The sequence below is a fragment of the Mandrillus leucophaeus genome, unplaced genomic scaffold, assembly GCF_000951045.1.
Source record: "Mandrillus leucophaeus isolate KB7577 unplaced genomic scaffold, Mleu.le_1.0 Scaffold386, whole genome shotgun sequence".
NCBI lineage: Eukaryota > Metazoa > Chordata > Mammalia > Primates > Cercopithecidae > Mandrillus > Mandrillus leucophaeus.
In genome coordinates this window covers 1,927,845-1,954,538 of record NW_012104098.1, presented here as the reverse complement: position 1 = coordinate 1,954,538, position 26,694 = coordinate 1,927,845, and the positions used below count along the sequence as shown (strand labels likewise).

The window sequence follows — 26,694 nt, the reverse complement described above, 5'->3', positions numbered from 1 at the left end:
ACACTTGGAGACTAAGACCTTACTGACTTTCTCACCTCACATCCCACGATTCTGTTTTAAATAGGATTTGGCTAAAGAGTTTTCCATAATCCAATGATACGACTTTACTGGGCATTTAAGAAGTTACAGGAAAAACAATTAAACTTTAAATAAAACATTATGTCATGGTAGGATCAAAATGAATTATCAGGCTATGAAAATCCTTAATAGGAGACCACATAATTGTGAGTAGAGAGAACAGGGCACTTAAAAATTTGTACATTATACTTATCTGATTGAAAAGTCTAACGTCATATCGTTTCAACACGTAAGTGGGATATCTGTTAACATGATATAATATTTCATTCATATTTCACCAATAAAATGTCTATCTGGAAAAATAATATATGAAACAAAGTAACAGTCATTTTATAGTTCAAGCGCCCGTTAATAAATAGAAAACTAAAAAATTATTTTCCAAGTACATGTGGGATCCCCAGGAATGTCCAACGACATTATTTTCATGACTATTTGATTTATAGCTAGAAAATTATAACAAAAAATACTAATAAAAATATATGACCCCAAAAATGGAATTCAATGACATATGTAAATGACTAGGCCAGTTTCTTATATATGGCATGTACTCAAAAAAATGCATATTTTAGACAAGGAAGGAAAAAAATTAATATTCTTTTTCTAAATTATTTTACCTGCAAACATATTGAAAAGATTGACATAATATAGATGTATAGAAGAATCAAAGATGCCGCTTTAACTTTTTTGTCTTGTATTACCTCATTTTGGACCTACTGCAAACAGCGTATCTTTTCATTGAAAGCTGATGAGCATTCCCTATTAGGCTTCCAAAGGAAACATTTTGTGGGTCACAAAACACCTTCCATCCTAACCACACAGTTTTTATAAGAATCAAATAGCTTTACCTAAAATTCAAGTATAGTGTTCAGTGAATAATCAACACTTAAAAATGGGCACATCCAAAGAAAGAGACACTTAATCATTTCTCTTGTAACTATTACAAAATTTAGGACAATTTTAAAGCACAATGAAATTATATGATCGTACAACAGCTTGGTGATTTATAACTGTGTTCCTTATAATCCTAGGCAACCTACCATTCAGTCTTCACTCTTTTTTTTTTTTTTTTTTTTTTTGAGACGGAGTCTTGCTCTGTCCCCCTGGCTGGAGGGCAATGGCGCGATCTCGGCTCACTGCAAGCTCCCCCTCCCGGGTTCCCGCCATTCTCCTGCCTCAGCCTCCCGAGTAACTGGGACAGTCTTCACTCTTTATTTTCACATCTCTTTCAGATCAAGATTCTGTGAAACTAGATGCTCATTTTTTTTTCAAACATATCTATTTCTTTCTAATGACCAAGAAGGGGGAATCATCTTAAAGGAGGAGGAATACATTTGAATTAATCGGCTACTTAGGTAACTGAACAAGTAAGTCAAGGTATTGTAATTGAACATTTAGGGCTTGTATTAAGTAAAATAATCTTGCTATAAATGTGGATTAAAAATTAGAGATTTAATGTCTTGCATGTAAAAAGTCTAGAGATAAGAGATATCCCAGGGTTGATTCAGAAGCTCAATGATGTCATGAAGAATCCATTTTGCATTTTTGGGGATGGCATTCATGCAACCACCCAGTACCAAAGGATGGGCTGCCAGTTCCAGGTGTCATATGCAGACATAATGATCGTTTGCTAAAATGGATAGTGCTTCCCCTGTGTATCTCTTTTCATTAGAGTTTCTCTGGAAGCCTGCCAGATTTCCCCTTTCATTGATCAGAATTCTATCCCATTTTTACTACCAAACTGGCATGAGGAATGAAATGATGATAATACGCTTAGAGCAGTAATGATTCTCTCCCCAGGGATGAGGGACAATTTAACTAAAGTTTATTCTGCCAATAAGGAAGAGGTAAAGGAAGTAATCATTGAAATACCCTCTAATAGTTTCTACACTACACCTTTGGAGTCAGGGGAAAGTTGACTTAAATCCTGACTTCATACCTTTACAACTCTTTATATAAGTACTTAACTTCTCTTTTTATTGGGAGAAAAAATATACATATGGATATTGAGTCAATATGATATAGGTATTTTAAATAGGTCTGTGTTGTCGGGAATGTGTAATTTATGCAAAAATACCTAGCACAGAGCCTGATACACGGCAGAACCCAATAAATAGTATTTAAAACTGTTTGCGTGTTTTTTGTTTTGTTTTGTTTCCATTTCTAGGCCCTCCTCATTTCTTGAGTTCTCACAACAAAGCCCAATACTTTTCTGAGGAGTACGGCCTAAAATGAATTCTCTCTGCAAAATTCTCAATTCTAAAAAAGTATTTTACTTGATATTTTCCTATTTCATTATGCATATATCACTGACTATTAGCGTTGTCAAATACTAGTTTGACAGGGTATCATGCACCCTGATTATAACACACATAAATTTTCCTTATAAGTCCATAAATCAAATCAGCATATAAAATACCATCAATTATTTTAAGAATAAAATGAAAGAGAAAAAAAAGCCCCTAGCAGAACATGAAAGTTCCTGTGGCCTGTTTCTACGTTTCATCCTCTTTCTTTTCACCTCTCTGACATCTTTATGCTTTAATTACTCTAAATAAATTGTCCAAATTACATCCTGGGATTATTTCCTTCAAAACTATTGTTGCAGTTTCCCCTATCTGGAACATCCTCCACATCACTCTTCATCTAATTCTTATCATCTTCGTAACTCATTTCAGAAACTGTCTTACCCAGAAGAGTTTTCTAAACTTTAGTTATACTAAGTTATTCCAGAGTAACTTGCTTACCATTTACCATAAAATTTGGAAAGTATCTATTTTTGCATCTGTCTTCCTAACTAGATTATTTAATATACTCCTGATACCTTCACTAGTTTGGAAGTAGCTATGCAATAAGTGTATGCTGAATGAAAGGAAATAAATTAATTTGTTTTGTATACTCAGCACTCTAAAATGGAATACTAAAGATAAATCTCCTAAAATAATGTGATAATAAAAAATAGCATTAACAAGTTACCACCTTTATAAAAAATACAGTAACATTTCACAAGCATTTACAGTTAGCGAAATGTCATGCTAAATACCTTATACATATATTTCAATTTAGCCATCAGAACAGTCCTGAAAAGTAAAAGCATCTTCCCCATTTTAAACATGAGAGTGAGACACAAAGAAGTTAATTAAGTTTTCAAAGACCATACAGCTAGCAAGTCCCAAATCTGAAACTTGAACTCAGGTTTGTCGACTCTAAAGTGTATGTTTTAGTTACTATACTCCAAAATAGAGACGATTTTCCACATGCTACTTTATTTTTTACCCATTTTTAATAAGAAGTGGTCTTAGAAAGTTCCAAGTCAACTAAATTTCGTAACAAAACAAAACGAAAAACTGCTTCTATAGACAGGAGAAGACATGATAGCATTTTGTTCCAATTCACTTTTTTCTCACTGTATTTAAATTCTTGTTTGCTCACTATCAACAGTAACTGTGTCAATGCATTGCCTGAAATTGTTAAAAAAAAAAAAAAATGCTTTCCTGCACTGTGATAAAAACTTCCCAAAAAACCATTGTCAACGTATTACCTTAAACAAAATGCCCAATTTTTCACATGTAAAACGGTACTTTTCTCCTTCCCCCTTAAAAGTAGAATATCAATGATTACATTTTTACAAAGAAAGTTGACAAGGTGCTTAAAAGTAATGATATAAATGTCTATAAAAGTTACACTTTATTGTTTAAATACTATCCTGTATTTACATAATTTTTCAGCATTATTCAAATGCATTAGTTGTCATATATACCCATGAAATATTATATACATATATCAACTCTAGTAATGTGTGTTAAAATAAATTCATTGCTAGGCTGGGCACGGTGGATCATGCCTGTAATCCCAGCACTTTGGGAGGCTGAGGCGGGTGGATCACGAGGTCAAGAGATCGAGACCATCCTGGCCAACATGGTGAAACCCCATCTCTACTAAAAATACAAAAATTAGCTGGGCATGGTGGCATGCACCTGCAGTCCCAGCTAATCAGGAGGCTGAGGCAAGAGAATCTTTTGAATCCAGGAGGCAGAGGTTGCAGTGAGCGGAGATCACACCACTGCACTCCAGCCTGATGACAGAGCAAGACTCCATCTCAATCAATCTATCAATCAATCAATTCATTGCTACATTGAGAAGTAAACTGATGCAAAAGGAAAAACAAAGAACAGGGAGAAAGCAGCAACATGGAGTCAGTCACAAATACATATTATTGCAAACATTTTAGTATTTTGAAAGATTAACAGTTTCCTGTATGAAGGAAAAATGTGAAAATATGTTTAAAAGGAGTATATAATATTTAATTTCTAAATGTAGTCATAAACATTCCCTGATTTATATAATAGGAAATACAAAATGATTAAATAGAAGTGACTGCAACTTCATAAATGTCAAAATCTGAGTATGAAGGAAAGGAAAGCTGAAACGCTTTTGGTTATGTGTGCATATGGCTCAGTGCTTTGACTCCACACTGACCACAGAGATTACTTGTCAGGGTGAAAGTATTAGTTGATGCAGAAATATTTTCAATATCAATTCATCACTATACAGTTAAATAAATTATTATATTTAGCAATTCATATGTGACAGCAGGTTGAATTTTTAAAAATTCTTAATCCGCACATAACTGGTTTGTAGTCCACAGATTAATTGAACATTCAAGTTTACAAATTTGAGGAAAAAAGAAAGAAAATCTTTTTATTTCCTTTTCAGTATTAAATTTTAAAAAGATACAATAAACTGAGAAAATATAAATGTTTTAATAGAATCTCAGAATTCATGCTATCATATATAACAATACTATAAAACAGATATTTTAATTCAATTAAATTAGAGTTAACTCACAGTATATATAATTCTTAAAACTACTACATCTGAGAAATAACATTTACATTTCACATATCTCTATATGAAGATAAAAAATAAAGAAGATCCACTTGTATATTGATATTCAAATTATTCATTGATATTTGTATTCACCTAAGAAAACCTAAATTTTAAAAAAATTGAAAAAAAAAGTTGAAATCAATTGTTAAATGGGTAGTAGCAGAGCAAATTTGTGCAAACTTTATTCAGGGTAATGAACCATTAAATACCAAACACTTAAATTCTTAGTTTTTGACCTTGCAAATATTTATTCTGAGGAAATCATAATTATGTGTAAAGATATAACTAAAAAGAGTTCTCTCCAGCTTTTTAAAACATAAAAGAGCAATTAAAATGAAAAATAAAACAACAAAAGCATACAGGGCAACATTAAAGGAAGTAAATAAACTGATTTCATATAATTCTAAAAATTGTATCACTAAATTTGTTAGTCCAAATAAGAATTTCAGCAATTAAAATATGTTTGGGGTATAAAATATGTACAAAACTTGGTTATTAAACATAATAGAAAGCATATCATTTTTGTAAGAAGTACTGTAGACACACACAGACACATATACTCATGTGCACATCAAGAAAGTATTTACAAACACCTGCAAAATGTTATTAGTGCAAAGTGTTAGTAGTGATTTCTAGGTGATAAGATTACAAATAATATCTTCATTTTTACGTATATGTATTTATCAATATTTCTGAAATGAATATATTAATAATCACATAAAATTTACCTATTAAATGTACAAAATAAATCCAGTGTAAGAACTCTAAAGTGAGCTATTATTTCTCCTACATTTGTATGGAGTAATTGTTTGGACAGTAGAAAAATGTCAGACAACATGAGTTCCAGTCTCTGCCACTGACTGGCAACCTATTCTTAGGCAAATAACATCTCTAAATCTTACACTTATTTTCTGTAAAATAAGATAACTGGAAAAGATGATCATATTAAGAGCTCTTCCAGCAAACAGTCCCATGTCTCATATATATTAGAAACAGAGCTAACATTAAAATGTATTTAACAAAGTGACAAAATAAACTGCAACCTCATTAGAGTGTGTTGAATTTATATGTTTATGTTTAAAATCGCCCAGATGTTGTGGATAAAGAGTTGTTGCTGGTGGTGTTTTGTGAATAGCAAATGTATTAAACTGTATAGTCTTGATGTGCCATATAGATTCAAATAATTGAACTAAGAAGCAGGGTCAAATATTCTTGCTCTTTGTCTTTGTACATCAGGCTGTCTGATTTCACTGCTATGCAAGGCCTGTGAGATATTGAACAAATGAATGTCTAGGCAGAATGTGTTGAATGTCTAGGCAGAATGAACTGAATTTCACTGAACTATGTTTGCATGACTTCCACAAATTTCAAAGTGAGATAACTCTTAGTAAAGGCTTTAATTTCAGGCCCACAATCACCGCAAAAGTTTTCTATATTCTCTCCACAATGTCTGTTCAAAGCCTTAGAATAAAATAAGAGTTTGTGAATTACAGTTGAAATTTGAAATTACGAAACATTTTGAAATTTTCATTGAGAAAGAATTTAAAGGTATTAACTTTGATTTGCTCTACAGCATATTGCTTATTCTTCCTTTTTATATCCAACATTTCAGTGTTTACAGGTAATGGCCTGTGTTAGAAAGAGTAGACAGCAATGTTAAGTAGATGGTATTGTCTTATCCTGAATTACAGAAGTTTAAACATACATTGCCATCCTTGTCCAGAAATGGTATTTGTAATGACTGCATCTTTATATTCAATCGGTAAAACCTTTTCAGTACAATATTTGGCCAACTGATGAGTCATTAATAGAAAATTATATAGAATTAAGGGACATGGCAAAAGACTGCTTACTATATTCCCACTACACCATTATTAACAATGACTATCTCAATACTTAAGAGTACAAGGGTTATTTGCAACGTGTTGAGTGGTAAGTTCAATATAGTACAAATAGTCAGTTTAAACTCCCCCTTGTTAGCGTGAGAGTGACTGCATTCCAAGGTTGCTCTTTTCTTTCATTCTCTTCTTTCTTCTTCTCCCTCCAGCCATGGAAATAGAGTTCAGTTATTTCTGCATGGATGCAAGGTGAATGAGGCTGTCGCTTCTCCTTGCAGTGCTAGTTATTACAGGTCACTGATACAATACAGCTATTTTTTAATGAAAAAAAATGTTATATAGCATTATCTCACTTACTTGGGTATCTGAAAGGAATGTGTGGAGTGTTATTTATTTATACTGAAATCTGCAAACTGAGAGGCATCATCTTGCTTTCAGGGGTCTCCTGCTGGCAAAGTGAGCAACCTTGTTATTATAAGAATTAAAATCCTGTACACTGTATGAAAGAAAACACATCACCATCCTTCAGAGTAAAGTTGTGCTGATTTTCAACCTGTAAAAATACATTATTCTAATACAGAAAAACTTAGAAAACTTCGAAGTGTTATTAATATCACCTGTTGAGGCTACCTAGTATTCATTGTTCTCAGCTACAAGATACATATTTATGGTTTCTGATGAAAATGTCAATAAATCTATTTAATGTGACTATAAATCAGTCTAAAACACTGTAAGCTAATTGATAAGGAACTGATTTTTCTAAATAAGCACATATCAACTTGCAGTTTTCAAGGGACATAGACAGTTTATACATAGAAAAATAACCTTGCAAAACATAATTCTAACAATTGTCTCTGATCTCAATCATGAGAGTAATTAGTTCTTCCTTCATAAAGCCTTCACTGCAAATTATATTCAAGAATGAATGTTATGTCTCAGTTACAAATTATATAATTTAATCTCAAAATTTCCCAAGACCCATTTAAAAATCTTGGGAAATAATGGAACACTTAATAACGTCAGGGTTATTAAACATCCTTCAATATTTGCATACTTGTAAAAACTATATAGCATAGCAACTAACAGAATTGCCATGATGCATGAAACCACTGAGAATCAAAATATTTGTGTACAGATTAACCATTTATGGTACCAGAAGCCCCTATTAGAAAAAATTTTGATCTTTTTCTGTGAAGATCAATCTTGACAATCTACTTCCACTTAATAATTTCCAAAGAGTTTAGAAAATAGAAAGCCCAAGTTGTTAAATGCACTTAGTTAGAGTTTAAATATGGGAAGGGGAGGGGAGGAATAAGTACTGTGTTGAGATAATATCTGCTAACACACTATCTCCATCCAATATCTAACTCCTTCTGAACAAACAGTGATTCCAGGGAGAAAGCAGGGCAGGGAGTAAATGTTAGGTCTTGGGACCTGAATAGTTGCATGTCAGGCAATAATCCTAGAGAAGATTTCTTTGTCCCGAGACTACTCCAAATGGGGATTACAGGCAAAAAGGGCAGCTGTTATATCATCTACCTGAAAAAAAAAAAAAAAATGTTATATAGGACTACTACTAATGCCATCCTGTGTGTACCCAGAATCATATGCACTGGTGCTCCTAATCAAGACTTCTGATTGGGAAGAATGCAAAACTTACAAAACCTAAACTGCTTTTCTACACTCTTTTCTCAAAGCACAAATAAATCCAGAGAGGCTTACTAGCCTTCTGAGAAATAGAATGTAGTATAGATCTCAATCGTCCCTGAACTGTTTCTTAAAAGTAAAACAAATTCTATTTAATTGGAATGCTTAAAATATCTTATTACCATTAGAAAAGTGAGAGACATGATTCAACTTTGAGTTACAAGTTTTATATTAATATAAATACACTAAAATTTAATCAAGCAATGTCTACAATTTCCCAATTATCTTCCTGGAAAAATTGCAAATCATCATATTCTTTTTCAAGAATTATTGATGGCTACAGAGGTCTGAGTAATATTAAAGTTACTGTACAAAATGATAAAGGATAAATAAAATGGCTGTTAGGCGTGAACACAGGGAGGGGAACATCACACACTGGGACCTGTCAGGAGGTGGAGGGCTAGAGGAGGGATAGCATTAGGAGAAATATCTAATGTAGATGACTATTCAGCCATTAAGAAAATGATGAAATTGTTTCACTTGGGGCAACCTGGGTGAATCTGTTGGACATTATGTTAAGAGAAATAACTTAGGCACAGAAAGATAAATACATATAAAGGAGCTAAAACAATGAGCTCATAAAAGTGGAGAGTAGAATTTTGGTTATTGGAGGCTGGGAAGGATAAGGCAGAGGAGAATATAGAGAGACGTTGGTTAAAGAATGCAAAATTACAGCTAGATAGGAATAAAGCTCTAGTGTTCTGTAGCAATGCAGAGTAAATATGTTTAAAAATTTATTATATATTTTCAAAAAGCTAAAAGAGAAAATTTTGAGTATTCACAATTCAAGGAAATGATAAATGTTTGACTTGATGGATAGGTTAATTATTCTAATTTAATTATTACACAATGTATGCATGTACTGAAAAATCACTCTGTATCCCATAAATATGGACAATTATTATTTGTGATCAATCATTGGTTAAAAAGAATGTCATAGTCATGCTAAATAATAAATGGAGGAAAATCAGTTGTATTGATTTTAATTATAGTTTAATATTCCAATTTATCGATTTGCAGTAAAGTAAAAAGTTGAGTTGAAACTACATGAAATCTTGATCCCATTCTAGTTCAATGCCTGCATCTAAAACACACTTAAAATTTAAAAGGTTATTTGCATGTAACAATTATTTTATTGAGTTACTATCCTTGCATGTAAAGATTTTGGTAATTCAACTGCTACATTAAAAGGTTTTTATGGTTTGTCCTACAAACTGATGGAAATCTAATCACACATCCCCACTGCCCATATTGTTCTGGAGCACCACCTGTCAGCTGAATAAGATAATGACATGTGGTGGAGCTTGCACACAAAATTTCTACCTATCTCTCAGTCTAAAAAAAATAGCCTTCATTTTTAAATTTGTTTTTACGTTTTGCAAAAATGAAAAGTTCACAGCATCCTTGAAAGTTTCCACATCGGTTGATAGGAGAAATAACTTTTTAGAAATTCTAATCCACTAACTGTAGGGAGTTTGAGGTTGTTGCAAAAAAGCAAGCAGTCAACTATAGAAGAGCAGAAATTGCCCTTGCCATTAGCGATACCTTTTTTAAGCATGTATGGTTTTGTGGCACACCAATGTTAATTACCAAGTGGATACCACTGGCATAGCTCTGTGAATTTAAAAGTTTATGATGTCATGCATAGCCTTTACCTAATTCCCTAATAAATGTGAAAAACCATAATATAGGGAAAACATTTAATAATCACAACAATTTACAGATTATCTTCTATGTGACAAATTCTGTCAGTATTTGTATATAGATGTGGAGGATTCTACTCTAGCATGCAGAAATTTTTTGAAAAATACATTTGGTCATACATTATTTTAGTTGTGTCCTATCTTGAAAAGTTCAAATGCCTATAAAATGTAACATAAAAAGTTATCTCATGAATTTGATTAAAAACCATTTTCTCTTGAAGGCACTTTAAAAAACAATAAGGATGAAAGGACAGAGGATTTGAGTTTGCCAGGTAAACATAAATCTTTGGAACAAAACTGTCTCTCTAAGCTCTTTTTTTAATACCAAAACTATAAAAACAGAATATGAAGAAAAAAAGGATTTGAGAAAACTGCCCCTCAGAGAGAGCCAAATTCTTCCCTAAACAGTCTACTTACAGTGCTCATGACAGTCCATGTGTACAATAATTCTATAAACCATTATTGTATCACCTGTTTATATTCATAGGACACACAAAACTCAAGTTCAAATTATGAAAGAGAAAGTTCATGCTCTTTTCATATTTAATGTTTTCTAACTTTAAATTTATGATGCTTCCTTTTTTGCTTTTAACTGCCCTAGTTCTCTCCTACTACTACTATAGCATACAAAATACAATTAACATTTATTGAGCACTTACTATGTGCCTGATGCTATTTTATATGCATTTATAAGCATTTCGTTTAACCGGCACAATGATGAGATTAATATTAATATTCAATTCCCTTTATAGATGGGATGATTGAAGTTTAAAAAGATTAAGTAATTTACCTATACTCACATGGTTGATTCAAACCTGCACTATTTAAATTCTCGGATTCCTCTACATTACTCCTTGCAATATTTTACTTCACATTATCAATTTCAAAGTGTTACTGCAATGGTTACTTGATTTGAGGTATTATAAATGTAATGAAACCACAATGTAAAAATAGAAGAGTGGCATATATTGTTAATATACTTGATCCCGTTTCCATATTTGATATATTCACAAATATTCGTGGTTATTTAGTATTATTATGAGTATCAAGCAAAATCATTGTTAATGGCCTATAATACTTAAGAAATTCACCTATGTTACCAGCATATTTCTTAGGAGTTTTCATTTATCGTCATATATAAAATGTTGATATTTAGACTGTGAATTTAACAGGAGCCTAGGCATTGCTGATTAGCCACCTGCACAAGTGTGGCCCTTTACAAGTTACTTAATCTCTCTAAGCTTCTGTTTCCTTGTCTGTAAAATAAGGATGGTAGTGTCCATATTGTTAAGATCAGGTGAGATATTGTATGAGAAGTGCTTAGCACACTTCCTGATACAGTTGGCCTCTTAATAAGTATTAGATGTTATGATTTCTTGGCTTTTTACCAATGAAGAGTTAATTTTTGATGTACAGAAGTTTATAACAATTAAGATAGGAAAAGCACATTAAATTATTTAAAGCAATAAGTAAAACGTTGAATAGCTTGAGTCGGAGACACTGTGACATATCCAAGAGGAGATATCCAGCAGGCAGTAAGGTTTAGAGCTCTGTATAGGAGTAAGAGCTTAGAAATAATCTACACAGAAGTAAGACAGGGGAGGGCATCTGGACAGTAAGAAAAAGATGAAGAGGACCACAGCCAGACAGAAGCATTGGATAGACTTACTTTTTGTTGAGTGCATTATCTTTATTTATTGCCTCCTTAAAAATAGACAACTGAAATCTAAGTCTAATATACACCCAATAATAGCCAAATTGATTGTTAGACTATTGCCTCTGTTGAGAAATAGCTGTGTGATTTGTCCAATGATGTAATTGAGTCTCATTTTCTTTATCTATGACAGAGGATTAAGACCATCTACCATGCAGGTTTAAGGAGGCACTAGAGGTAATGCATAAAAGTACCAGCACAGTGCTTGGAGCCTCCTGGCATTAAAGTGGATATAGACTGTAGAAAGTGAGGAGAGGTGGTAGATCAGAAAGCGTAAAACGGAAGGTAGGATATCACAGAAATGCAGTCTTCATACAGGGGAACCAAAAACAATGTTAAAAGAATGGCCACATCAGGTATAACTCCCAGTGCAATCCCTCCCCCCTCCCCCCTCCCCATGATAGGCCCCGGTGTGTGATGTTCCCCTTCCTGAGTCCAAGTGATTTCATTGTTCAGTTCCCACCTATGAGTGAGAACATGCGGTGTTTGGTTTTCTGTTCTTGTGATAGTTTGCTAAGAATGATGGTTTCCAGCTGCATCCATGTAACAAACCTGCACGTTATGCACATGTACCCTACAACTTAAAGTATAATAACAATAAATAAATTAAAAAAAAAAAAAGGATGGCCACAAATGGAAAAAGCAAAACATTTTATTTAGAAGGTTTATAGTGTAGATCCAAAAGTGGTAGTAAAAGAGATTGAAATGTCAAAGATCTTAAACTATTTCCAAAGCTGACTAATAAAGATCTACTTTATTTGTAATTAGGTCAGGCATGCATATGTACATCTATCTTTTTATCTCCTTTTGATTTTCAATTCCCCTAGGAAAGTGCTTCTCTTTTGCTGTTATTTCTTAACATTTTATCTCCCGGCCACAAATGCAGGCCCAGTTTTCTAAATTCCTGCTGCTCCTAACTATGGCCCCACCTTCTTATATATTTCTCCTTCCAGTTTAGTTAAATCAGTATTTAGTTATAAACACCTGCTGGCATAAACTGAGGCACAAAGTGTATATATTTTAAGTTTGCATGCTTATATTCTCTATTGTTTTTTAAATTGAAAATGATTAATTGGTGATAGTATAATGAACCAGAAGTGTGAATATTTAATATGAAGACTGTTAAGGAAAAAGCAAAATATTTATTTAAGAATGACAATTTTTTTAAAAAATCCTTCACAAATCTACTAATCTATGAAGAGCAGGTAGGATGATGAGGAGCAGATGGGGCAGGAATCTTAGCTACAGAGACTTGAAGGATGGGTTTCATCTGCTCTAATTTTTAGAGGCTATGAAAAGATACTTGGGCACAGTGTGCTTATGACAGGTTCTCAGAAATCACAGAACTCAATCCTCACCCCCAACATTGTGGACCAGTTGTTCCTCAGCTGCCTCACTCATTTCTTATCATCATAGAAGAGGTTAGATCAGAGCTTACCACCCCACACATGAAGGAACTCACTAACTCCTGGGACAGACCATTCCAACTTTGGTTAGCAGTAACTATGAGAAACTCCTTGATGGTGTTTAACTGAAATCTGATGCCTTACAATTTCAAACAGCTGTTAATGTTTCTGTTCTCCAAGGCTGTACAGAACATTGCTAATCCCTCTTGTATGTAATAGTCCTCCCTAGCTATTGAAGACAGTTATCATGTCCCCTTCCCAAGACTCCTCTTTTCCAGGCCTGGCATATCTCCTTATGTCTTTAATCATTCTTCAAATTAAATAGTATGCTATTATTCTGTTGTAATATGAAATTTAAAAAAAAACACATGTCAAAATCTAAGTTACCCAAATTATAATAATAAAGCTGACGTTCACAGTTTCTACAATATTGTATTTTAACTTTGTAAAAACAAAAGTTTTAATTTTAATTTTTTCCTCTCCTTATCTACCACAAATGAAAAGAGTAGATGTAGTGACCTCCAGGGACAGTCCCATGTCTAATACACACACCTGCAGCAGCTAATACCTTGCCAGATAACCATTCATTCTGACTAATCATATGAGCATGCGATATAGTTATTACCACATAGACGATGGTCATCACATATTCAAACTATCGTGAGTACTTGCAGCCCAATTTATAGATACAAATGACCCATCAGCACTCATACTCACTCTTGGGAAAATGTACAGCATTTGCTTTAAATGTGGACAGAATGCCCCAACCACATACTAAATTACATGGGTGATTTTCTCCTAGGCCTCACTCATGTGATTTTCTCCTAGGCTAATTCAATATGTGGACAGTGGCATCCTGTCTATCATGTTTAAGTCATTTTTTTTTAACTTCAACTCACATAAAACAGGTATCTATGCTGTGATACACTTATCTCGGAAGAATGCATTTCTCAAACTGGCTAATACTTAATTGTGGCAAAGTTACTCTGACACTGTTCATATTTCTATTATTTTAAAATACTTACGGAAAAATTGTTATTATATGTAACAGTAATATTTACAGTATTTAGTGACTGTAATGTCAAAGGCACATTAGAATGGAACATAGCATATGCCAGAGAAGATATCTGAAGATCCATTATTGTGTCATGCATTAATTCTTTGCCTGTTTGATTGGGTTAAGTCAGAGAAAGGGGTTCCAGGGAAGGTACCAGGGAAACTCAATTATGTAAAACAGCATTTCAATGTTTTAACCATTAGTAAAATTGTAAGAAATGCACTACTTGAATATTAATCCTGGTATGGGATATACTTTGTTCATCATATACTACACAAGGTTTATGGAAATCTGAAAATGTCAAAAAGAGGCTCCATATTCCTAGCAGAAAGAAAAAAATAAACAGTAAAGTTATTTTTTCTATATATTTGAGTACAAAAGCATTGGAAAACATTTGACCTTGACTGGTTATAAAATCAAAGATGTCTTCAAGTTTAAAGCATCCATGTGCTATCAGCACATGTACAATTACTGAAAACCTTAATCAACAGACAAGCTATCTGAAAAAAATTAACCTTGAAATAACCACTGGAAATATGATGAGATGAACAATTCATGAATGAGAATTATTCTCTACAGTGAACTTGATTATGGAGAATATAGTCTGAAGTCATGACAAATCCTTAACAGATATATAAATAACATTACAACTCTGAATACTTTACAATTCACTGTGCTACAAAAGGCTGTTAGGAAGGCATCTTGACATTTCCTAATACAGATATTATTGTACAAATTCCAGGTTTTCTCTAGAACCACATTTCCACAAATATTACACATCTGGTGAACATTTTCTCACACAAGTTTAACCTCATTAAGAAATTTCACTAAAGTTTACTCTGTTAGATAACACTTTTTCCAAAGACCAAGGTTTTGAGTTTTGTTTTAAGCAACTTCCTGATTATAACAGTGGATTCTATTCTCTTGGCTCATCTGGCAGGTGAATGACTACTTTCAGAATATGAAATTCTACCAGATTCAAATCACAAAATTATCATAAAATAATAGGATTTCTGACTGACTCACAAGTAGTAAAAAATCTTGAATACCAAAAGTCCACTATATATGTCCTTGAAACAAAACTATTTTTGATATTTTGACATATAGGCATTTTATTTTCTGCAGATCTGGAACAATTGAAATGTTTTTGGTTCTCCTTTTTTTCCTTATTAATAAATCTGCCTTCACAGAGCTCATCCTGCCAGTAAGAAATATGTTACTTACAGAAATTTATTTTTATGTAGCCTATAAATATTGAGTGAAAGCTGTTAAACTGTGGGAGACAAACTTCATCTGTACCTCTCAAAGAGTGACTGAGTCGGTTTGTAGGAGTGAAATAGCATGTATCAGATCTAAATTTGCCAAACAAAATTAGCTGCATGCCATTCTATTTGTCTTATCTTTTTCTCTGGCTCATGGTGTGCTAATTCTGGCCACAAGCAATACAGTAAGAACAGAAAAAAAAAAAAACAATGAATGCCCCTTTCACCAACAGTTGCATAAAATGTTTTGTCTATTTCAATTTATCTTGAAGCTTTTTAAACTTTCAATTTTCATCCTGTATTTAGAAGAAAGAAAAGGGCCACTAAAGAATTATATCTGAATACCAATCACTTCCATTTCCATTAATTCCAAGTACATTTTTAAAGGTTTCAATATATCACCAGGGACAATGGGCTGCTAAATTTGGAGTTAACAACTGGGAAACATTATTAACTGTTTAGTTGATATTTTTTAAAACTGTGACTTGAAATACTAATCTTTTTATTGTTTCTTAAATGTGTTAACATATTAGTTAAAAATATTACTAAAGATCTACACTCTCTATTGATTTTAACTGAAATGCATTGTTTCATTCATGGCTAGTAATAATATCTATTCTAGTTAAAAATTTTAAAATGACATTAAAATAGTTTAGGTAGTGAAATATTAGTGGATGTTAATTGTTTCCTCACCTATATTTATCAGTGTTAGCGCAACTGCTTTGCTAGTTGCAAAGCTGTATTACCAGAGTAAATATGTATTTGTAAACTGTATGGGAACTAAAAATTAGGAATAGAGCCATTTTCTTATTTTAAAAAATGGTCACATTTAACTTAGCCTGAGGGTAAAAGTCAAAGGTTGACTTTTATCCACGCTAAATAACAGATGATTAAAAATCCAGTGAGTCCAGTAAGCTATATTTCAAGGGGTAGGACCTTAATAATATAGCTCTTGTATATTCATACTGGCAGGGTTCCTTTAAATTACATCCAACCATTACAAACTACAGTACTGTGTAAGAGACAGTACTAAAAATAAACCATCTTAAAAACATGATGTCAAGAAAATAGATCTATACCTGGACTAGGCACACTCATATTTAAAGAGAAAATATTCTAAAAATTATCTTTATATAGTACATTATTTCATCCAAAGATATACTCAGATAGTGATTTTACACTACATAATATTAAGTTGGTGCAAAAGTAATTGTGATTTTTGCCACTACTTTTGCACCAACCTAATAATTTTCTTCTCAAAGCAATGCATTCTTCCTAATAACAGACACTAACTACGTGCACTAGAAAAAAATTCAAAAAATTGTATTGACACCCAGAATTCACAGTTAATGGAAGAGCAATATTACTAAAATGTATAATTTTCAACAATAGGCAGATTTACCACAAAGTTTCTAAAACAGCTTCAGCTTCAGAACCCATCTATTGTACTGGTGCTCCACAAGACCTTGCACTTAATTTGTATTTCTATTTCAATATTGTTTTTAAAGAGGTTCCTCAAATTGTTTAAATGCAGATCCCCAAATCTTGCATATGCCCCTGATTCGAAGTTTGCTCAAGATAAGGCTTATATGACAAAGAAAGAAATCTGGAGAATACAATGGAGGAGAAACTACAGAGTAACCTAAAGTAGAACTCCTTAACTGACAGATTTATTAGACAAGTTTCTTCATGTGGCTGTAGGGAAAGCAAAAAGAGCTGCTGACCTGAAGGCAGAAAGATCTGGCATGCTAAGCATCCCTTTCTTGCACAGTGGGCAGGTAGAGTGGAAAAACCACACCTTTGAGAAGCATAACTAGCCTCTGTCACCGTGAGAAAGGCATGCAAGAGTCTGAGAAGCAGAAGGCAGAGCCAGCTGGCTCTCAGGACAGGGCAGGCACGTAACTGGACCAGACTAGTGCACCAGTTAGGCTTCACCCTTACATACTACTTTATATCTCTAGTCCCTCATCTACAAAATAGGAGCAATAATCCCTGTCTCAAACTTTCTTCTCATGGATTCTTAAAGTGAAAAAAGTCAGGAAAGTTCTAAAAGAATTTCAGACAAAGTTTCTAATATCTCCATTTCCAATTTTTTCATTAATAGATTACTCGGCAGACTGTTAGGTAATTTTAAAAGTTACATTAACTCTTTTAGGCAAATATAAAATTAAGGTACAATTAGTGCACCCTAGTGGCCTAGAAATATTGACAGTTCCTTAGAATCTGGTAACCTGAAAAGAAATGTCTAGAAGTGCATTTTCCCTGGTAGACTCTGACTCTATAAATAATATAATCATTTCAACCATTTTCAGAACGTAGAGTGAAATCACCTAAAAGAGCAACTAAGAGAATCCCCATCACCTCTCAGTTCAGTTATACTGCAAGTGCTTCCTTTATAGGCTCCTTTTAAAATGGTAAGCATGTCTAGTTGTCTATTTTAAGATATTGAGAAATCTTAGTTATAACAAAGTTGTATTATCACATATATCTAGGAATAGAAAATGCCAGATTCTATCTGGAACCCTTTTTCATGAAATACTTATTAACATTTCCCTGAAGGCAAATATTCCTCCCAAGAGTCTGCAAAATCACTTAATAACATATTTTTATACTGTTTTATTGGCCTCATCTATTCTTCTTTAAAAGAAAAAGCTGGCATCTTGAGCTTCTTATATTTCCTCTTCAGTTCCTAACATGGTCCTGAAATACACTGGTGGATCAGGACATTCTTATTGCTTAAATTGATTACATGTTTTAATGGCAGATAAGTAAGAAATAGCAAAATAGCCATTAATATTAAAATACTGAATTATAAAATATTTACATGTTTAAAAATGGTATCCACATTCCACATATATTTAACTTGCCAAAAATAAAACCAACAGAAATTGTACCATAGTATGGGTAGACTCTAAAAATGGGCATAGGGATGAATGATAGCATCTTAGAAACACTCCACTTGAAGAAAAACCCTAGGAAGCTCAAGAAAGCAACTAAAGAAATTTGTAGGGTAAACATGTCCAACATCTATTATTAAGAATTTTATAATTGTCATTAGAACGGCTTACTTTGTGCACTATATGGTTTAATTACAAATAATAAGCATCCATGAATGAGCTTAAATTGTTCCTGCAAATGTATGCTATTCATTCATGTAAAAAAAATATTTTTAAAGAGCTTATATGTATGCGGCACCACATTAGTCTCTGCAGAGGATAAAAACTTTGGTACTTAAAAAGTCAAAACTATTGGTTGGTTTGATTAAATGCCAGGTAAGTGATATCGAGAAGGACTACTGGCTAGAGTAGTCAGTGAAGGAAGATGTAACAAAGAGGTATAATTTAAAGTAAAACTTAAAAGATTCAAAAGTTTGGCCAGGTAGAAGCACTAAGTAAGTCACAAATTCCAGGAAAAGGGATCAGCAAAAGTAAGGACAATAAGCAAGGCAGAGTCATGAGACACTGACTAGGTTAGTCTGATTTTTAGACAGAATACATGTTAACAGACTCTATGATGGATTTAAAAGGAAATAGAAGACAGTTTTAGCAGGCTTTGAAATTACAAAAGGGATCCATGAAAAGTTTTAGAATAAAAACTAAGATAATATTAGAAATGGTAATCTGACAGTGACAAGAAGGAGATTTTAGAGGTATGAGGGCATGAAAGAAGACGACTCATAAAGAGGATCTTGCAATAACCCTGCCTGATTTCTAAGGACCAGATGATGCTTACAAAAATCTTGGGGAGTAGATTTTAACATATCTATGCAGTCAACTTTCCTTTAAAACAAACTTATTTAAGTGCTCTGTTCTAGACAAAATTACTAGACAAAAGGAATTCCTGAAAATGAAAGTATGTGTATAAAATAAATATTATTCTGTTGTATTTTTATTTGGTTTTCATAGGTCCCTATAGAAACTCATATTCTCACATTCTTTATGCCCACAGAGAAGCACAGGAAATAATGACAAAGATTTCAGTAAGAGTTTGCCTATAGCAAAATAGTCACTGCCACCCATGATCTCTATTAGGCATCCCCTTGATAGTAATGGGGACCCATCCTGAAATAGAAGACTGTGCCACTTATTGCTCAAGTCACAGCTATACTTGATATAGTCACAGAGCCTGGAGAATCTGTCATCAATTTTTTTTTCAGTCCTAACCAGCCATGAGATAACCCCAGCAGAGGAGAGAAAACAAGCACATGCACTTTTTGAAAGCAGGTTTACGATCCCCACTTGTATTCGAAAGATTAACACGTGGATATCCACCTATACTAGAAGCACATGGGACCAGGCATAAGTAAAGGTCAGCAGAGCAGTAAAGATTTAGCAGGTGAAACCGATTGTTTACAAGTCTAATCATTTGGAAAACAAGAGTGTTTATTGCCCCATTCACTTTCTTCTAACACATTTAAACTATGTTTCAAATGAAATATATTATAAATCTTCATTCGGTCTTGAGTCCTTTTAGTTTAACGCTCAGGACTCAAACTGGATCTTGCATATTCCTATTGGTGTTTAGTACGCTTCAGTAACCCCTACAATATTGGAAATAATGTGATTAATAGTAATGATCCTGAGTTACTTCTCATAGGAGAGGTTTAATGATATTGCACAGGAAGTTTCTTGGTGTTCATGTTAATCTTTTACGGGGGTCCACTTTCATCTTCAGTTTCTAACAGGAAGTGACTCTTCCTGCCAAAACAAGTTTCGAACCTCCCTTCTGTCACCCGGGCCCATAAGAATGCTTATCATGCCCAAGAAGGCTGAGGCACAGGAGGGAACTCAGCTACAACCAGACAGCATTAAGGTTAGGTCAAAAATAGTGCAAGGTCACAAGGCCCAGAGGTAGCATCTTACAGAACCCAACTAGAGGGAGGCAAAGGTGCTATGGAAATAAATTTATAGTCAGTACTTAAAGTTTTGCTTATGCACTTACTCGAAGAATAGAACTGTCTTAGGGCCATTATGAAACAGCATGGTCCAACCAAGACAGTAAAAATGATAACCTTAGGTCCAAGGACGGGCCTAGATGAATCTGACGTATTCCCATAGATTTCCTGGTTAAAGGTCTCCACCAACTAATTGGTGATGAGGAACCCACTGTTGATCCTTCACAATCCATCTTATTTCAGCATTCATAGTATTTATTTTTAAAATGGAAAAAATAACCATTTTCTGCTCATTGGACATCTTCATAAACCCCAGGTTAAAAAAAAAAAAAAGAAAGAAACTCTTAAAAGTGCTATTATATACAGATAGTACTGTGGGCTCCTGTGTGACTTTTAGGGAATTCAAGATTCTATGTCTCCGTAGACCTAACCAGGTAAAGAAATCCTCTTATAGAACTATGTCTTTAAAAAGTGGCTTTATTTGCTCATATGCCATAACTTATCAATGCAATCAATGATTACTCTCCAAATATAAATTAAAGATGATCATGAGGATCCCACTGTCTTTCTTTTAGAAAGAACTACATAATATGATAATTAGGAGTGTGGATCCAATCCATTTGTCTTCATTTCAGTTTCTCAATTCTCTTTAATGCAACATAACCTTTTGTTTCTTTATTTTTTTATGTGTCAGTGGTTTTTCAAATACTTTGATGTATGCTACAGAAAATGATATTGGTGTCAGGAGCTGCCACTAGCTTATATTATCTAACTTCCTTGTGCTGTCAGTTTCCTTACCTAAAAAATAAGATGACTGGATTACATCAGTGGTTTCTAGTGCTGGACTTCTATGACACCAGTGCAGGAGAGTAGAGGCAACAGTGGAAGGAAAGTGAGGGAATGTCAATGGCAGGGGAATCAAAGCTGGCTTCTCCCTGCAGCTTAACTACACAGCTCTCTTTTTATTTTACCCTTTCACCTGTTTTAGAAACAAGGGCTATGCCTATGACTTGACTTGGAACAATAACAACAAAAAGAGATCCACTTACAAAAATAATTAAAAACCAATGTTTTTTTTCTAAAAATTTTAAACTTTCCATTTCTAATTAATTGAATTATTAAAAACATTCAAAATGTTAATAGCTTAGGCATGACTTTTAGCTACACTAATAAAGGTAAGGAGACTGAGATAGAAGCAAGTATTCTAATCCAAGATCACATAACAAATGATTGTATGAGCAGAACCCAAACCTCCTTTTATTTTAGTGCTTTATTCGCTAGCATCACACAATAGCAGGGCTGTTGCTGTACTACCCACAGCTAAGGCATGCACTATTCCTATTAAAGTCTATGTGACTGCTGCCCCCTGGAGTTGTGCAAAGTGACAGGCCCGCAGAACAATTCAAAATGGAAATAACTCTAAAACAATTATTACATGCTATATAGCCTCTTTAGAATTTGTTACCAAAACATCCGCATATTTCAACTCCATATTGTAAAAGGGGACAGCTTTCCTCTCTTGAAAAGTTTGTACAAATATAAAGCACTAGATTAAGTATCAAATGTGAAAACAAGGAAGTGGCCTTAAAGCTTGATTACAGAATTAGAAAATTGGGCAATTTATTTAACAAATATTTCAGAATCACCAACAACTCAGAAAAAAGAGACCATAGAACAATTCTGAAAATAATATTTTGGGGAAATTGCCCTCAAATACAAATGCCTTTGAGTTAATAACCTCTTCATTTCATTAGACAGGTACTCTTTTGACAGAGACAGTTTGCTAGAAAGTTTACATTATGTTTCTTAATATAGGTATACATGTTTTAGATTACATGTGCAATTTAAATTACATCTATAAAAACAATTTACTGGAATGTATCTCAATATTAAAGACTTTAAAGTCATTTTCACAAAACTGTACAGTGCAGAAATAGTGCATTACATGCATTTCTCTCTCAGGCAGAGAAGCCAAGTCACAAAGAGATGCAGTGAGTTGCTGAAAGTATTAAGAAACTCGAGGAACTGTCCCTGGAAGGTAGAAATCCTGATTTAAACCATGTGACTATGTCCCGTGTCCCATTTAACCACAAAACAGGTAATTAAAGTCTCCCTCAAATTATGTTGAAGACATATAGTTTCAGGAAACATTGACCTATAATTTTTTCATAAAAAGGGATTATTTTTCATTATAAACTGAAAACTCCAGTCAATAGCTATATTAGAAATCATAAAAAGTAGGGTTTTAACTCTGACTGCCAATATTTATAATACTTCAGAAAATGAGTATTAGATAAAACGTGTAATTTGGTTCCATATGGTGAAATGTAACATAATAGAGCATCTCTAAAATGATATAACCTGGAGAAAAGTTGTTAATATGATTAAATTTTACCCTGCACAGGATACTCAGTAGATCACTGTAAAAGATAACAGTGGAATCTGCTTGATAATTAATTTCTGTAGAACAGCTGTAGGCTTGAACCTGTAAAAACTAATTTCAGTATAAATATTAGCATCTCTACAAAGCAGCGTCTCTCAAAACTGGTAAAATTAAACAGAGCAAGTACCAACAAGTTTGCAGGTATCAGAAAATCCGTTTTGATCATTTATTTCATTTATGTTTTAGGCATTTACAAACTATACATGGATATCCAACAGCAGCAGAACACTATAATATAAAACCAGAACCTCTGGCTATTTTTAAGAACATGTTAACTTTTCCTAATAACCAGCTTGATATAATACAAAAATAATACCACTTTAAAGCATTGCAATGTTTAAGCCATCCTAATTCAATTTATTGTCTAAAATATGCACTGTGCATAGCTATTAATCTCAAGGTGGCTCTAATCAAGCTTCAGAGAGTACTTAGAAATAGCACAATTCATTGCCTCACTAGCATTTTTTAAATGGCAGTGGTCCACCTTCTTTCCTTGGTCAAGAGTGGAAAAGAAAGAAAGAAAAAGGGTAAGAGGGACTTCTCTGTGGAAAGGTTTGGCCTTGGAGTCAAGGCTTTTAAGATGTGCCAGTGATCTTGGATCGATGCCTTTTTATTTTCTTTCAGGAATAAATCTGAGCAATGGAATGGCTTGCGATTGTCTGGCCAACCAGCCATATCAGATTTATCAGAAAGAATGAAAACTGGCTCAGAGGACTCCTGCAGTGGTTGAGTGGCAGGTTGCTGGGAAAGACACACACAAAAACAATATACTTAGTGGTGGAAAGGAAAACATATATTAACACATGTAAACTCAATAAATACTAAGATGTAAAGAGAGAATCTATAGTAACAGAAAGGGTGAATGCATAAGACAGATGATAAATAGTACTTCTATTTAAAAACCAAAGGGATGAAAGCTCATGAATACTAAATATTTGAATCCACTTGGAGGAGGAAATATGATTTTCCATCAAATAAATGCAAACTCTAAAAATCAGCCAATGCAAACTTACTGTGCTCAGGTTAGAATAAAAAATGCATAAATCTTCCACAAAGTTCATGCTCTGATAAATATTCTAATGTAATTTCTTAATTAAGACACATTTCCAGTGACTAAATGAAAATATATATATAAAGCAGTAAGTGCCTTGATTTTCAACAAAATTTCACTTTCTATGCATACATGATTAAAATAAATAAAAGCAGTTGAGTTTAAAAGCAAAAAAAAAAAAAAAATAACCGGAATACTGATATAACCGGAGTCATTTCATCACAACAGAACATTTATAGTATTTCCAAGCAATTTGCAGTTATACTAATATTTACTTATTTAGACACATTGTCAAGAAAGAAATAACACCTTCTAAAAAGCCCCCATATATATGAGAATTTCAAATTAAAAAGAAAACAGTGTACCCATAGATGTGCTTACAGTAAACACCTGTAAGAAAGAGAATTGATGCTTTTTTGAAAATATATTTAATACCATTTTCATGACTTAACTTTTATTAACATTTTTCTTCTCAAATGAAAAATAACCCCACGATTTTGGAGATATAATGATGTATCTTAAACATGTAAGAAAGCTATATGTACTTTTATAGAATGAAAAGCAAGACTGAGTTACCTGCAAAAAAGAAATGAGAACTGAACTTGTTCATTTATCTACTAAGGTATATAAGAGTATCCCCTCAATACTACTATATATTTTCTTCAATACAAAGGTAATATTGATAATTTTCCATTATACAAAGAAGACATAAATTTTAGAATTATTCCTCTGGTTAGCAAAGGCTTTATAATTGCCATATAAAGGGACTTTGGCTATAATATGTCTAGATATAATATATCTAAAAATGCATAACTGAAAATGAGACAACGTCCTTTAGAATTTCTAAAAAATCACCTTCTCTAAAGCTGAATTTTTTCAAGCAAAAGAAAAAAAAAGGTCCTCTTCTGTTACAATTATTTTAAAAATATCTTGAAGATCTATACAACAGCATCCCCCTCCCTATATTTTTATTCTGTTCACATAGAGCAGTAAATAAGGTGCATTCCTTCTGCTTCTTAAGAAATTAGCATTTCAAAAATATGCCACTTTCCCCTGAACTCCAAGCGTGTCTAATAATGCGAGAAGCAGATTGTCTTCCCTCGTTTCCTTAATTTGTTTCATCTAAAAGCAATTCACTCAACATCTTGTCGCCCTCTGGCAGCTTAGTTTACTTATCCGCACTTAATTTCTCATTTGGACCAAAACAAACTCCTCTAAACTGCTACTGACTGCTAACCGCGAGAGGGGAGACGCGCAATATGTATTTAGTTGGGAACACACAGCCACACACATACATAGGCACAAACACACACAGCCTCACTCATATCCCAGACAGTAACTTGTTTTTATAATAGCACACTGCATTAAAACCAGCTGAACTTTCCCTGCCAGGTGCGGCAGGGTGGGGGTGGGGGAGAATGAAAAAAGAAGTCCCCGGGGCATTTACAGTTTCCAATGGATCACCTTAGTATGCGTGTTGCAATTATACCAGGGATGCACCCGAGAGTTTTTCTTTGTACGGCCCTTTCATCTGGATCACTTTGTGTTTTGAACAAGTGAGACTCGCCTTTGTGCCCCCAGAATTTCAAGTACAGAGTCACACACGGAACAATGGCACGCTAATCCTCGCGCTCTAAATGGGCTCACTTGTGGGTCTGACAATTCGCCCAACGAAACGAGAAGAGATGAGCGAGGGCGCGAGCTGGTGTCGCCTGAGACGAGGAAGAGGACAGCTGCAGAACTAATTTGGATTACATTCCTTGCAGAAATTCTGAAAAGGGCTTTTCGGCATAGCTCAACCCGGAGCCGCACAGTTAATACCAAATTGCTGCGGACTCGGAGCGGGGTCCCTCAGCGGCAGAGGCTGAACCAGCCAGCCCCCAGTAGGTCGCCTCGTAGAAATTCCTCTCGGCTAAGCCTGCATGTCGGTCGCCACTGCCTTTGAATGGGTCAATGTGTATAATCAACCCATTGAGGGAAAATATGAAGGGACTCGAAGTGGGGAGGGAGATAAAAAGAGATGTATCTAAGAGGCCGCTTGGAATGTCAAGTCCGTGCTGGTGTGATTCCGGGGGTGGCTGGAGCGCGGGACCTGGTATGCGTCAAGAATTTCGGAGTAATTGGGAGGGTGCAAACAGCCAGCACAAAACGCCGCACATGTGCCATTCGAAGGTCATTTTGAAAGCCTCGATGATTGTAACTTGTTGTTTACTAGGCAAAGGAGGCGGCGGCGGCGGGGGCGGAGCGGGAAAACTACAGCTTGCTGTTTCCTTGGTGAGGTCAGAAGGACACCCTCCGGGGGCCTAAAGCGCTCCCTATCGCCACTCCCGGGGGCTTTATCACCTCAAGCTACTTCCCACGCTCCAGTCACCATCCCCGAATGGTTTCAGAAATCTCCCTGGCTCTCCAAAAGGCACCCCTTGGCCGCATCAGACACCGGTCCTCCTCAGACCTCTCCCGTCCCACTTTCATCCCCAGGAAACTCAAGTGTCAGAAACTTTGAGCCTCCTTGCACTGCAGGTGCTGTCATTAGTCCTGCAAGCCTTGGCGCTCCAACCCCGCCGCGCTGCCTCTCGGGGTCAATTAGCCCTTTGCCTGCCCAGGTAGCTGGGGCTCGAGCTCTCCAGCAAGCAGTGGCCGCGCACCCGCCGCCG

At 34.4% G+C, this 26,694-nt stretch overlaps 1 protein-coding gene across 1 annotated transcript in view; it reads right to left on the bottom strand.

Moving 5' to 3' along the window:
- The window catches only part of LOC105547332 (receptor tyrosine-protein kinase erbB-4-like), a 481,077-nt gene that overhangs the window by 445,937 nt on the left and 8,446 nt on the right, over nucleotides 1-26,694 (bottom strand). The gene's annotated exons all lie outside the window — the stretch shown is intronic.